At 49.1% G+C, this 15,169-nt stretch overlaps 1 protein-coding gene across 5 annotated transcripts in view; it reads right to left on the bottom strand.

The window, feature by feature from the left end:
• The window catches only part of LOC100743152, a 240,125-nt gene that overhangs the window by 83,358 nt on the left and 141,598 nt on the right, over positions 1-15,169 (bottom strand). Inside the window, exons 1-2 of one of the 5 annotated variants that reach the window (XM_033321978.1) lie at positions 10,094-14,161; positions 9,928-9,976 (exon numbers count right to left, since the gene is read on the bottom strand). The exons of the other annotated variants lie outside the window; for them this stretch is intronic. The gene's annotated coding sequence lies outside the window, so the exon portion shown is untranslated. Of the gene's footprint in view, positions 1-9,927; positions 9,977-10,093; positions 14,162-15,169 lie in introns of those variants that run through there. 5 annotated transcript variants of the gene reach the window in all.

A 15,169-nucleotide genomic window follows, 5' to 3' on the forward strand; every position in this document is an offset into this window, starting at 1 on the left:
CCTGCCTCTCTCGCGCGTTTATCTCGCTCGCCCTCTTTCTCCAGTCGTCCCGAATTCGTCTCGGAATTCCCAGTTTCGTACGGAAAACCTGTTTATCTCACGCTCGGTCTCGCACCATGCTGCTCCCTCTTTGTTTTTCCAGCGAGGCTTCCGATGCAGTGGTCCTACTCGCACTCGGGGTTGGTCCGCGATCCGCAGTTTATAATCTGGTCCGCTTTGGGAGACGTCAGTTGGCACGCGAGCCCCTAAGGCATCCCCTCGTTCGACCGTCGACGGGTCGATCCTCGTTCACCGGGATTGCCAGATATATCGAAGGGATGATATCTGAATTATCTTCGCAGGCCGGTGTTTGACCGTGGAGCTCCGTTAAAACGTCCGAAAAACAACAGGCAGCGAGGCGAACAGTTGGGTGAGACGCGGAGATAATTGGTGGTCAGGTATGCCGGCTCGTTCGATCCACTCCGATGCCTATAGTCGCTTCGCTCTAACTCCCTCAGATTTGTATTGTTGAAATACGTCGACTCGTTGAAGACGCGCACCTCTTCAGTCTACACGTACGTGTACTTTGTTTTAACAGTACGCTCCTTGTTCCTTTGCGTTCACCCATTTTTTTTCTCGTTGTCTGATTATTTCACCTTTTAAACAATTCTAAGAGAAATTTGCAAAGCGTATCCTTTCCACGTATCGGGATATCGTTCATTTACATGTACACATCTGTTCGCCGTTTTCTCGATCTGCATTTTGATAGCCAAGGAACAGTTGCGTTAGCTTTAAAATGCTACGGCGAATCCTCGTTATCCGTCGAAAGCGATCAAGAATCAGCGATTCGTAACGCGAACAAGAGTGCCGGATTCCGCTCGTAATAAACGGCTTCGCGTCGTCCAGGTCGGATGGAAATAACGCTCTCGCAGGGCCTCTCGTTTATTCGGCTACCACGCGGGCTGTCGTATTTGCATATACAGAAATTCATCGTAAAAGACCACAACAGAGTCTGCGCAAACATTTCGGAGTGCATTTAGGCAGGGTCCTCGTCTACAAACACGTCCCCATACAGCGGCGTCGGTGTAAACGCGTCTTGTACATGGATAAAGCCGTCTCGTTCGAAAATCCTGTGTAAACTGTGAGCGGTAAACGGCTTCCTGGGACGATGACAGGGGCCTGCTTCGATGTCCCCTTTGCTTCGTGTCCGGAGGAAACGTTGAAAACACCTGCATCCAAAACTCGAGTTTCTTCAGCCATAGAACAGATGCGGAGGAAACATCGAGAGCTAACTATTCTGTGCGTAGTTGCGAGAAAATGCAAATTAATGTCGACCGCTATGACAAGCTTTGTTCGAACGTTAATTCGTATTCGAAGAAGCTCGTAGCACGTTACTTGCTCGATTGCATTCGACGTAAACGGTATAGCTTACCACGTTTGCCGCAGGAGGCCAAGAATTATTAAAGCGTTACGGTCATTAATTATCCGGAGATTAAACGGATTAGCGGTCGAGATCGGAGTTAAGGGAACGGGAGTATGTTCTTTGAAGAGACAGCACGCGGCTCCGAGAGGAGATTGAGCGGTCTTCATTACTCGCCGGTCGCTCATTATGCTCTCAGCTTGAGGTCCTGGCACCTTCCTGCCGGGCCGTCACCTTTCGTGGCTCGTATCGGATCCTGGCTTTTCGGGTATCTCACCGCCACCCTGGCGGCTTCCTTCATCCGAACCTCGTGTCAGCTTGCTAAACGATCGTTTAATCCATCGCTCGTCTATCCTTCTATCCGGAGAAGCAGAGACTCTATTTCGTTGAATTCTTCCTCGAGAGCGAACCGTTTCTCTGATTCTCGTCGATGACCATGTTCCTTCGATAATGAATCGTCGTAACGAGCAATGCAGAGCTGAGCGAAACGCCAGACAATTATCATCGACGAAAGCTCGAACGCGGACACGTTCGATCGAATATCCTCGTATCTGGACGCGGCCTGGAAATGCCGGGATATGCGAATAATCCCGGTCAATTTCGTCGATACATGCCGCTTATGAGCCCGCAGCCAGCTCTTGCCGCGCATAATTATCGTCGGCGTGATATTCGAACCGTTGGCCGAATTACGCTTCCGTTCGTTCGCTCGTTTGCCTGCTGTCAGTCATCTCTAGAATTCGTGCCAGTATTGACAACAAGCGGATTTCTCCAACTGCAGGAGAAGTTATCGTTCGAGCGGCAACGTGGAAAGTAGCTGGCGTCCAGCGAGGATGTCTGGCGAAGAAAAGAAAGAAAAGTGAGCAAGCGGAAGAACAAAAGGAGAGGACAGACGCGCACCTGACCAAAGAGAAACGGCGAACAAACGAAGTAGCTGGCGTGACAAAACCGTGGACTGGTTCCCAAGGCCGAAGCCGAAACGCACGCGCGTACACGCTGTTACACGATTCCGCTCCGGCCGGCATGGGATTTGCCTCTCTCTTCCTCTTCCTCTCTCTCTCTCTCTCTCTTTCTCTCTTGCTGTTGTTGCTGTCGGTTCCGCCAACCTAGTTTCCCGGGGTTCGCGGCAAATTTCATAATAGCAACGGGAGAACCGCGGGAACCTCGATGTTGATTGTCCATCCCGGCGATCCAACTTAATTAAAGAGTCCTCGAGTGCTGCTTGACGCTGCGCCGACCAAAGTCACCAGGCTGAACCGGACGGTAAATATTGAGTTTGCGTCCGGCAGAATGTAGCCCGATCTCATGCGGGCGTAATACTCTCCCGATCGAACGTTATTATGCGCCCGATACTGTGGTCTCCTGCGTGATAAAACGAATCGCGCGAATATGATATCCACGGGTAATGGGAAGTTGTTGGAAAAAATGGGATATCGTAGTTACGCAACGTAACTCGCCACATATTGTACTTTGGAATACGAAAAAACGCGAAAGGAGAACAGCTTGTTATTGTTTCGCTCGTAAAACTACGTATTTTCCTATATTTTTTCGTGTTGGTTTGATTTCGATTACATTCGCTCTGAGTCAGCCGGTGCGATAGTCCATCTTCCATCGGTTTTCATACATTCCAGCAACGAATTCGCTCTGCGAATCGAATCGTCGAATTCCAGCCTCGTCTGAATCTCGACAAACGAGTGTGCGTAGATAAAATCGCATGCACACGGAGCTTGGCGCGACCGTGCAAACGCGAGCAAACGGAAGAAACTCTCGAGTCAAGCCGGTCTATTCGAACGCTTTATGCCACGGTAAAGCCCGTAAAAGGTTCCCTCTTTGGTCGCGTTCGCGTACATCCACGGCCACCGCGTATACCTTATAAGCGAACGCGCGAAGGAGAGGCTCGTGCCAGGACGAGGGTCCGGAGGAAAGGCGGACACCGAACGGGCCAGGAAACGGAAAACACGAGCAGCCATTGTCATGGAAGACCGTGGCTGGCCATAATCTGAAACTCGCCGGTCCATTCACCTTCCCGGAAACCTTACGTAAATACTTCGTTATTTATGAAAGGATTACCGGAGGCCAGTCTATTCCGCAATAAATACAACTTTCTCGACTCCTCCCAAGTACCGAGGGATTTTCGGGATATTCGTTCATCGACGGATGCAAAGTAGAAACAAATACGTTGCAAAGGGTAAGTTTGGACACAGAGACGGACGAGCCGACGCCGTGTCCCTGCGAAAGAATAAGGAACCGACCAAGATCCGGTCTACCTGTCTCGGAAGATTCGTGTTTCTAGCAAGTCTACCTTTCCAGCGCCACGTACGACCGCTTTCTTTCGGCGATAACTCGTCCTGTACGTGCGCTACACCCTTCACGGGCCACGCCATTAATATTCTGAACTCTCTTCTTCGAGGGTTTTGGATCAACCTCCTCGACGTTCCTGACGAAAAGAATTGGCCGGTCGCGTACGTGAGGACACGCGCTGCAAGACCGACAGACCGCTTATCCATCGCGAACAATTCCGTTTTTGTCACGTCTGTAAGACTCCACAGAGGGAAAGGGACTGAATTACGACGACGCGACTCGCTTGTGATTTATATAATGGAAGATGAAACAAACGCGATCAAACGTTAACTTTATTTTTTTGACCGTACCTCTGCACGATGTTTCGCGCTGAAATCGCGTCGGATTGCGGCACACCTGGCCCATAAATTCGGTATCATTAGATCCTCTAAATATCATCCGGACTGTTGGAGGATTCACCTCGAACCCTATTATTTTTTATGACCGTTATTATCCCTGGAATAACCTGGATGGTTGGCGAGTGAACGAGGACCGTGGCAGCTCGCCTCTCTTTTAGAACGTCCACCGAAATCACGAGTTCGGATACACCGAATTTCGTTTTCGACCGAATCGATCGACCGTTCGAACAACGACGCACAGACTCCATTTGATCGGATTGCGCGCCGTTTTTCGATTTTCCATACGGATCACATCGATACGCAGCCACGACACGCAACGAAACTTTCCCCGTTTTTTTCCGTTATCTGGCGCACGTTTTCTCCAACAATCCGCCAACAATAGGTCCGTCATTTCCAGGTCGGAAGCTCCTACTCGTTCTACTCATTACCCGAACTAGTTGAAACACCCGAGCGACACAGTGACTTTATTCGCGTTTAAAATAATGTCGCGTTCTATCGTTGGTCGTGTTTGCCGAGTAATTTCCCTCGATCGCATCTGTTTCTTTCATCGCAGGACGCCACGGAATCCAACGATTCCGTTGCGCATTCAGTCTCAAAACGGACGAGACAAATGCCTGGCGCGAAGCAACTCTCACTAAACAAGAGAAGACCATTCGACCAATGGAAACTTCGTATAATCGGACAAACAACGAGGTCGCAACGTTGAAAGAAACACCGTGGCTGGAACTTACTAATTTTCTCGGCGATGAGACGGTTCGTTTAATTAAATCATATCTAATATCATGTCGATCCACGATAGGTGAAACGCGCGAGGAAGATTGGGACAGCGCAATAAGAGGAAAAGTATAATAAAAGGAATCATCGTCGTCGTCGTCTAAGGCGCACGTGCGAGTACGAATATACGAACATTCTATAGCCGAACTCCCTGTGTGCTTCTCCGTTGTCTCTAGGCGAAACGTGCGAACCACGGAGACCGACCGAGTATACACACCGACAACGATAATGCCACGGCTCGGGCGAGAAGCACGTTCCCGAGTTCCTGCTGGTCAGATATTTGTAATTTTCTTCCTGGTCATTGGTGACCGAGGAGGACTGGCCGCGCGTGCACGTGCGACTCGTTGATTCCCAAAGAATCTTCCATCGAGGACACTCCACCGTGATACTGTCCTTCGCTCTCTTCCGTAGCCAGCCACTTACCAATCGCCATCCTCATACAATATCAACGCCTCACTGTTTCACGCATAATTCGACCAGCGAGGATTTCTTTGAGAAAGAGCACAAAGGAGCGGACAGTTTTTTCTTGCGACATCGTTCCGCGACAAAATACGAACCTTAACCAATATCGTTGATGAAAAAAACGAGAAAAAGATCCAACGACTTACAATGGAATTGGTAGTGTATTTCAGTGGACGTTTGTTCGCTCTGTGTAATTCTGTCTATGTTTTGGGTAGTTTGCCGAAGCGTCACCGGGAGACCTGGCAGTTTTTCACCGGCTGTGTCCGAGAAAGTGACAGTCACGGAGTAGTAATCGATCGGCCACGCGTTAAAGACCTGGTGTTCCTCGAGTTGTTCGGCTCGCTAATTACTCGACTGTCCTCGACAGGCTGCGGTTTGAAACCGAGAGAGCGGAGGCGAAACGAGCGACGCGTGGAAAGTTCGTAGCTCCGGCTTCCTTGACAGGAACAGGTGTCGGCTGCACAAATTTCGAACAACAACCAGACCATCTCTTCTCTGCCTGCTCCTGCTAATGAGATGCACCGATAACATCCTGTTCTCGTTAGCCGGCCAGGGAAAGATGCGTCTCGCTCTTTGAAAAGTGTCGTAACCCATAACGGAAGTTTGGGAAGAGGTTTCTTCGTGTTTTCGTATTCCACACGATGCGTATGGTTATCACGAGTTCAGATTTGGCGGCCGAGATTGTACGAATTGGTTCAACCGGTCCTGGGTCGACGATTCCACGAAGTCTCGTTTATCCCGGCTCGATCTCGTTTTCCTTCGTAATTCGTGGCTCGTGTGAGAATTGTACAGAGCACGATAATTTGTATCGTCGAGGACTATCCTGGAGAATGATGTTACTGGGAGCTAGAGTCCGGGAGAAAGATACTCAGACGTTCACACGTTGCGCGATTTACAGAATGCTTGATATTCGGGTTAGATCGTGTCGTGCGATATCTGTCTAGTATCTAGTGTGTGATACACGACGATTTAATTAGTAGAAATTCTAAACCTCGCAATAGATGGTAAACGATTCGATAAACTAGGAAGTGAAAATCAAAGAATAGAATGTGAATGTGATGAGGAAGGTTGAAACTTGCGGACACGTTACGAGACAGCGTTCAGATTGAACATATAACACGTGAACTTTATCGATAGAGGACCGCACGTATTTTCACTCCAGAAAGATCGTGTTCCGCGATTTCTTTCCGACGAATTCCTGGACGACTTTCGAGTATCCGAGAGTGTCATCGGGTCGACAGAGCGCCGGGGACTCGTAATTCCGACTAGGAAGCGGTAGTTTCGAAACGGACGGCAACGTTTCCCTTTTCTCGTCAGGCCAAGAGGTAACAGAAGGTAAGGAAGTCTCGTTTCGTTGGTCCGAACCGGTCTGGATTTTATTTCGTGCGCGTTTGTCTTCCGCTCGGATTACTCTCGCGGCCATAAGCGGAAGATAAGATACCGTGCAGGATACCTACGTAAGGACCCCGTGACATATGGCGGGCGTACTAGATCTCGTTTCTCTTTCTCTCTTCGTCCTACTATCTCTGTCGTCGTTTCTTCCCGGTTGCCTGACTTTTCTCTTCGACCTGCTGTCCTCGCCAGCTCTCTCCTTGTCTGCCGTAGACCAGCGGACGCGTTCGACCTCTCGTTACTCGGATCTCGTTCTATCGTTGACGAGCTGCTGCACACGATCGGAAGGAAGTTCACACGGATACGCCGATTCCTTTCAGGAAGGACGCTCCGAACGGACCGAACATTGACCAGCGAGCGAGCCAGTCACAGCACGCTCGATTAATAACGAACAGATTTAATCGATGAGATTTCCCGCTTCCTGCAAGTTCCGCGCATTTCGTGTTTCCTACGTTCGGTCTCGCGGTTATTCTTTCCGACAGATCGGATGCTTTCCGCTTTCTCGGTTAGTTTGGGCAGGTGACGCGGCTAGACGAAAAATATTTTCACTTACCGTTACTAAAATTGTGGCTAGCTGTTGTGTTCTCTAGGCGCGTCCAAATCAACACAATTTTTCCGAATAAAGAACTGTTAATATGCAAGTGTTGCGAATAAAATTATATATCATATTGTACATCCTGTGGAGCGCGTTTATGCGATTTCAAGCGTGTCTGCCACGGGACAATCGACGCAACCTTGTGTTTAGAGTCAATTTCTCAAAAGGAAAAGTGGTGGATGTTGAAAGAAGGTAACAGTTAGAAGTAACACGTTATCCCAGAAGTAGGCGTGTCCAGAAGGGTACCGCGGAGAAATAAGAAAATTCTAGTTTCCAGGTTCATCGTCTAGCCGGGACCATGACCGATCGTTTCCGTGACCAGGTAAAAATCGGGGAATTGCCGTAACGCGATAATGACATTATCAGGTTCGACGTTGACTGTTCCCGGTCTGCAGCTCGGGGCAAGCTGTAATTTGTCGGAGTGTATCCCGGATCGAAAGCAACAGATCGGTAGCACCAGGCCGCGAATAGGCGGAGAAAGTCTCTCGGAAGCGAGATGTCGGAGATAAAGGAGGCGAGAGTAGAACGCTTGTTGTTCCACGCTTCACCTCGTCTTCGATACTGATTTTTCTTTGTCCTACGGACGCCTCGTCATCGTCGTCCGGTCAGAAAAATTTTAATGGGCTTCCCGAGAGCCCACGTTGTCCGAGGTATCGCGCGGTAGAAGACGTATCTCTCGCTTAAACGACACGATATGGCTGCGAGCGATCTCGAGCACGGACTTGCACGCGACCGGTTAACCCACAATCACGGTGAAAACGCGTTTCACATTGTTTTTCGGAAAAAATTCCGATCCTATCTCGTCCGACTTTGTATACATAGCACTGAGTTAGATAGCTATAGGACTGGATGTATTCTTGCGTCGCTCTTCCGCAACGATAAACCACGAGAAATTGTGTTTCGAGCACGGTGGTTAGCGAAAATTTATGCGTCCTGTGTCATATTTTCGAGAATCGCCCGAAGAGGGTTATCCTCTCTCGCTCTTCATCCTCGCCAAAAGTTACAGCGTGTAGAATGCGATAAACATAGGATCGCAGCGTTGCTGTTTACGGACAAGCTGTGTAACATTTTTTACGTGCGTAAATATCGAAATAATACGCTCGCTCGTGCAACGATAATGTTTCCCGCGAATTTTTATTTTCTCAGACAACGAAAAAAAAAAAGAACACTTTTCAACGAGGGTGTGGGAATCTCGCGGGCAAAATTGCCAGGAAAGAGTACGCGAAGCAGGGCTACTTTCGCAAATTGCTCTCGAAAACAAACTTTTCGCAGAATATTAATTCTATCGGGAATGTTTACGCACGAAGCGGCGGCGTTTCGGTCGCCGAAGGAAAAATTCGAGAATTTTCGTGGTTCGGGTCCGAGTTTGGTCCGGGGAACGCGCGCGAGCCTAGTAAAATACAATAATAACGTTGGCCGGTAATTGGAATTCCGGCATGGACGTTTCCGCGGCAGAAATAATATTTCTTTCCGGCGTTGTAATTCGTTACAGCCAGCAGCGTGGTCATGGCGTTATCTTCGTCTGCATGGAGGGAGCCGCGTAAAAAAGGAATTAGAATCCGCAGAGAGGTCTAGTTTGAAAGCAGTCGTGCAGGGTAGAAAATAGAAAGGATAAACCGAACGGCAGAAAGAGAGAGGAGATAAGGGCGGAGTGAAACGCGAAGGCGTAGAAGAGAAAAAGAGAAAGAGAGTCGGACGAACGTGGCTAGTAAGCATCGCGTAGGTCGGCCCCGGGAGGAATGGCCGGAACAAAAACGTAGCCTTTATTGGTCTTTGTCCGCAATTGGAACGCGATGCTACGGCGCGATGCGTCTACACCGGATGAGATAATCGCTTAATTACTCTCGATACCGTGCTCGTACTCGTACGCACGCGAACCGTCCGCTAACCCAACTATATACAGCGCAACACGAAGAAGATGAAAAGAGACGAACACATAGAGTTTGCTCGGAGACACGATTCAACCGAGTCACGGTTTCCACAGCATGGTATCGAAATTGTTCGCTTTTCGAGGAAACGACGCGAGCAGAAGGGGGTGGAGGCTAGGGGTAGCTTTAATAAATACTCGTGTTGCGTGAGTTCCGATCATAGGCACACCCTAGTCGATCGTGGGCCACGCAATGCAACGACCAATGGTATTATCAACGGGAATGTGACGAGTATCGGTGTCGCGTCTGCACGATCCCCCGATTGGTTCTTTCTGTTTCAGCACCGGCTGTCTAGTCTGTTAATCACCGGTTTCGCGTGTTAATGTCTTCATGCAGAAGGAGAATAAGTGGGATATCCCGGGGGCCGACCGGTTTACCACGTGGCATCGTTTCCTAAAATAAGACGTTTCCTCGTGGCAGAGACAAGGGGAACGTCACGCCGCGTCTTTATTAAAGCATTAGAGAGCTAGCGATCTCGCTACGAATCGCTGGTCGGAATAATTACACGCTTCGTTTCTCCCTTCTATCGTACGATAGATCGCCGTACGGCCGATCGCGTTCTACCAGTTACGCGGTCCATTAATAACCGGTGTCTGTTGCATGATACCCGTTTGGTCCTCCCACGCGAATTTAATACGCTCTCGCGCCTTTTCGCTTGTCGCGTCTTCGACAGTTACTTACTCGACACTTACTTGGCAGCGCAACTTGTCAGATCTCCGTTTTCGCTTACCTGAAACATAAAAGAACATCGTTGCAGTATTTATCGTAGCGGTCGTCACGGATTAACACGAAGCTTATTAATGTTTCGCGAAGATCTGCAAACACTCGATGCAACGTGGAACGTTACCGTAACAATATTCACGGGAAAATGCATGTGTAAGGGACCCGACCATGAGGAAATCATCTTTCGATCACGACATCGGCAACGAGTATGTACTCGAGAGTTCCGCAGGCAGGAATATCAGAGGCAACGTTAGTTAATTCAGCATAGTCTGCGGGCGGTTTGCTAGCCACGCTCGACAGGAGCGTGCGAGACTTGGACACACGGTAAACACGAACCGGGGTATATGGTTGTCGCGTGGCTCCGGGCCACGTCTATTTTTCAGTCAGTGACCCCGACCCCGGCCAGTCGGGCAACTTAGTCTTCTTCGAGGCGCACCGATACAGCTAGCACGATAGCTACCGTGTCACAACTGGTCTCCATTCGTATCTCTTGGAACGATGATGATCGGATACAGCGATTTCGCAGTTTGATGGCGTTGCGACGCGTATTCGCCACACGAGCCAGAAATCTTTTCTTCGGAACAGGAAAATACCGTTTACCGTTCAATCGAGGAAACCGTTGCTTGGTACAGGGTCGAGGACGCGCCTCCCACTCGTCAAAGGAAAGACGAACCGGGATCCAGGCATTGCATTGCCTAGGAACAAGAAAAAAGCAAACGATCTCGAGGAGACGTAACAGAAAGACGTTGTATCGGCGGCAGAGTCGGTATTTGCAAATGAGAGGTTCTTTCGTAGTCGGCGGAACGCGAAGGGAAATTTAAAGATGCACGTGGAAGAGCCTGTTCTTTCCACCGAGCTTTGTCTCCGAGATTTTCTTTCCTTTCCGACCTCGGAGATAGACGTTCCGCGGCAATAACAATCGCGGAGAAGTTTGTTCGGACATAACAGGAGACGAGCAATTAATCGAGTTATTCTTTTGCAATTTTCACTCGTTTCCTTTGGAATTTCAAGTGGCCCGAGAACGCGTGCATAAAATCGCGCGGTCGTTCGATAGACCAAAGGAAGCTTCTTATCGAGCAAAGAGAGAACGAGAGAGACGAAGTTATTCGCATCTCGACGACTTTGTCAGTCTAATCTGCGACATCGAGAAATAACGCCTATCACCTTGGCTATCCCATTTCCAGACTTTCTTCCTATTCTTCGAGAGCTTTGAGTAAGTACCCTGTCAGGAATAAGGAGAGTTTTACGTCGATGGTTCTGGTTCGAATAAAAGTTCCTGGAGCACGCTGAATCTTTTGTCACTTCGTTTTCTTCTATTTTATCGAGGATGCTCCTAATCGAACAAACATGTTTCAATTTTCGCTTGAAACTCTTCCGCCGCGCGCATTCATATTTTCAGACAACCTCGAGACAAATTTGTGGTAAAAATTACGGTTCGCTCGATCCTCCCATCGTTGCCGGTCGATTGGAGAAAAAGTTTATTGCGACAAAAGCAGCAGAAAATCGAGGATTTTCCAAACCGGCATCTGGTCCTCCGTTTTTCTTCGGTTTGCTCGCAGACTCATCGCGTCGTCGGAATAAATCAAGATATTATTCTTGCGTTGCCGGAGTATGCAGCTGCAGATAGATTTCGCGACTAAATTTCGCTATAAATAACACCAGCGACTTTTCCATCTTTCGAACTCAAGAAACTTCGCGCGTTCCATCGTCCACCAACCTCCAATTTCCCGTCTAATCATCTTTTTCTGACCCTTATCGCGATAAAGGGTCAACGAGTTCCATTCCACATCCTCTTTTTCTTTAACTTCCTCGTTGTTATTTGCCACGCGGAGCAGATTTCCCGTTCGTAAACGCAGAATCTTTTTTCTACTATCTCCAGCTACAACGTATCATCCACTGGAGAAACCACGACAACGAATTCGCAGCTTCCACAGATCCGAGATTGCGTGATAACGTATTACCAGGTACTAGAGATTGTTCCTTCTGTTTTCAAAGGAAACCTCTTGCCTCGGTCGTCGTACGTACGCGAACATGGAGCTCGCACCTAGCGTGCATCGAGCCCTAGGGTTGTTTGAAATTCCGCGGAGATATCGGTGTTACGTCGTTGTAATAACCCGACGGACCAACGCGTATTGTCGGAGCGTGCGTATGCGTGTCTGCTACGTACGTGGACTACGAGCTTGTGACACGAGTGCTCGGATTAATCGCGCTCTATGGCCCGGTGCAAGATTTCGTCTGGAAAGTTCGTGAAATAAATGGACCCGAAACCGTAACGATACGTAAATCGTCTGGGGACGGGGAGGAGGGATGATTAATCGACGTGGATAGTTTGTCTTTCAACTCTTTTAACTTTCGTAATAAAAGATCTTAACACAAAGCGACAGAAGTTATTAAGATGCACGCGATTCTTTGTTATGAAAAATTCATTCGGAAGAAGATCCTGCAAGAAGAGGAGGTAGGAGACGTTTCTCAAAGAAACACACCGAGAGAGACCTTAGGACACGAGCTCTTGGAAGCGGACGTTCTTGACTTTCTCGAAGGACGGACACGAGAGGTACAGTGCGAACGAACGCTAATCCCATTGTCCTCCTTAGAAGCTGACTGGCGAGAGCCGCTAGGATCTTCTTTTCGCACAAGGAAGACGTACGCGCTTCACGGTGAATATACGCGCGCGTTACCTGTGGACAGGTAGGCCACGATGTACATACGTCGACGGGAACACGACTGCGCTCGTACGATATTAGGCCGATGTTTACATTTGTGTCGCATGCAACAGTCGCGGAGGAACAGCATCACGCAGCCTGTTCTAGACAGGATAGAAAAGAGTCACGGCGTTCGTTTCTGGGATATTTCTGGCAAAACGAAAAAGAATCGCCTGTGCAATCACGGTGAAGCGTTCCATTAAATATGGCGGTTATGATTGGTAGAAAAATGTTATTAAGATGAAGAAGGAAGAACGACCGTGTCAGAGCGTTTCCGTCTCTCGGTGTTTGATATTTTCACGGATGACGGCGTCGAGCTAAGACGGCTGGCGAAGAACAGGGGCGTCTGCCACTTTCCCGTAGAAAATACTGCAGCGCAAACTAAAACTCCGCCGGAGATCGCTGGCCTCATAGTCCTGTCTCGCTTACTTATGTATGAAAGTTACGTGGCCAGCGTTCAGTTCCGTCCTTTCCTCGATCCCCGTCCGCCTTCCCTCCACGCTGAGCAAACTTCTACGTTATTCATACGCCGTGGATGAACGATGAGTATCTGTCCGCCGCGTCTACTTCTGGACAACTCGTCCATCGGGGAAGGTCGTCGGTTGAACTTCGCGGAAACTTGACGGAGTCACGGACTTGGTCTTCAAGGACAGGCTGCACGAGACCCAGGTGGAACAGAGACACCAGTTTAATCCCCTTCCGTGAGGAAAGAGCAGCCCTCGGAACGTAGAACTGGGCACACTTTCCAGCAAGAGCGTTTGTGAACGCGCTTCGTCAGTTATTCCGCCGTATTGTTTGGAATGACGTGTTTGCCTAGCGGTGAAGTGTTTCAGAAAATTAAGTTTCCAAGAGGTAGAGACCGCTTTGGCTTTTTTAACGACTCAAGGCTGTATTTTTTCACCGTTGCTATCTTTTACAGCGATTCTGAAATTACTTTTATCACATACGCGAGTTGAAGAAGTTTCAACGTTGCGGAAATCGAGTTAACGGCGAAACGATTTAATCCGTGAACCGGTCAAGTGGCGCTTTCGTCATGAGAAGCCACGCGCGGTCAACGTGCTCTGCATTTTCGGCGAGGCTTTACTGGCCGTACGTGGCTCGACGAATTAACGAAAGCAAACAAACTGGTCAATCGGCAGAGTAAGCCGATCGATCGTACGGGTCGTCGGAGAGAAAAGTCGAGTCTGTTGGCGCGCCGCGAGAACAGCAGACGCGCTTCTCCTTAGATTGTCCGAGGGTGGCTCGGAGGAAGAGGAAGTGGCATTCTGAGTAAGGAAGAGCCTTGTGCGCCACAGTTAGCCGCAAAAGTGCATTAGCGTCGGTCGTCTGGCCAGCTTCACGGAAGTAACGGCTCGTGATAGCGTTTCCGAAGCGAATGGCGAATTTACGGAAAATCTGATGCGCCTGTGGACCGGTGGCTGAAGACTTTCCAGGTTACAAGGAACGAAATCAATTTCGAAACAAAGTTTTCGAAACGTCTTGTTCCACCTCAAGCATTACGGTTTCTGACACCGTATTCGCTTGCAAATTAACGCCTTGAAAATACATGTGTCTGGATGGATATTTACACAGATTAAACGTTATCGAGTATCGGATTCGAGAAGTATAAAATCGGGTGACTCGAGCGTAGATCCGCGAGAAGAATAATCGGTCTAGACACCGAGCAGGAAACAGAGACGGTCGTATCTGTGTAGCCGCGGTGCGCGAGGGAAGACAACGAGGCAGAAGCCAAATGTCTGCTGCGTACACGGGGGATGCTGGAATCGAAAGAAAGAACAAGGAAGAAAGAGGAGGCAACAGCAGTAGCGACGAAAAAAGAAGACGAAGGAGGCGCTGAAGAAGAAGAAGAAGAAGGAGATAGAGAAGAAAGGAAAGAAGCAGCGGCGGATAAGCAGAGAGCAACGTTACTGCCGGACAGAGTGAATTATGGGACAATTAGTTCCGGTAGATATATAAGCCTCAGACACAGAACCGGCCTCTCTGTCTTTTTCCTTGCTTTCCTCGTCCACGATTCCGTTGGTTCTCATACCGGCAAGGGGGTAGGTTTCTGGTCTTAAGGGACGCAAAGGGCAGCCCGGGGCTTTCGTTCGGTGTCCACGCGAACAGAAAGCTAAGAAGAGCGACTGGACGACTCATTAACCACCGTGCTACGCCGTTCTTTGTGTCTGCTTGCAGTCTTCGCCAGCCCTTGCCGCGTTTTCCACCTTTTTCCACCCCTCGTGTTCCGTGTCTCGAGGATTCCGTTTAAACTCGTTCGAATTGTCGGCCGCGAGCTTCTTAGTCGCGTTTCCTGCCGCTCTTTTTAGCTGCTTTCTTCCATCGAAGCAACCGTAAGAGAAACACCGAGCTTTTCAAACCTTAAAAAGCGTACCTTTATCAAGTATGTATTCATTCTTCATAGGGGACGTAGCAATAGCTAAAGCAACGAGAGACAACGTTGAATTTCAGGCTCGAGCGAACACCGATGCAGTTTCGGACATGTCGAATCGAGTTTTGGC

The sequence above is a fragment of the Bombus impatiens genome, unplaced genomic scaffold (assembly GCF_000188095.3).
Source record: "Bombus impatiens unplaced genomic scaffold, BIMP_2.2 scf_0548, whole genome shotgun sequence".
Taxonomy (NCBI): Eukaryota; Metazoa; Arthropoda; class Insecta; order Hymenoptera; family Apidae; genus Bombus; species Bombus impatiens.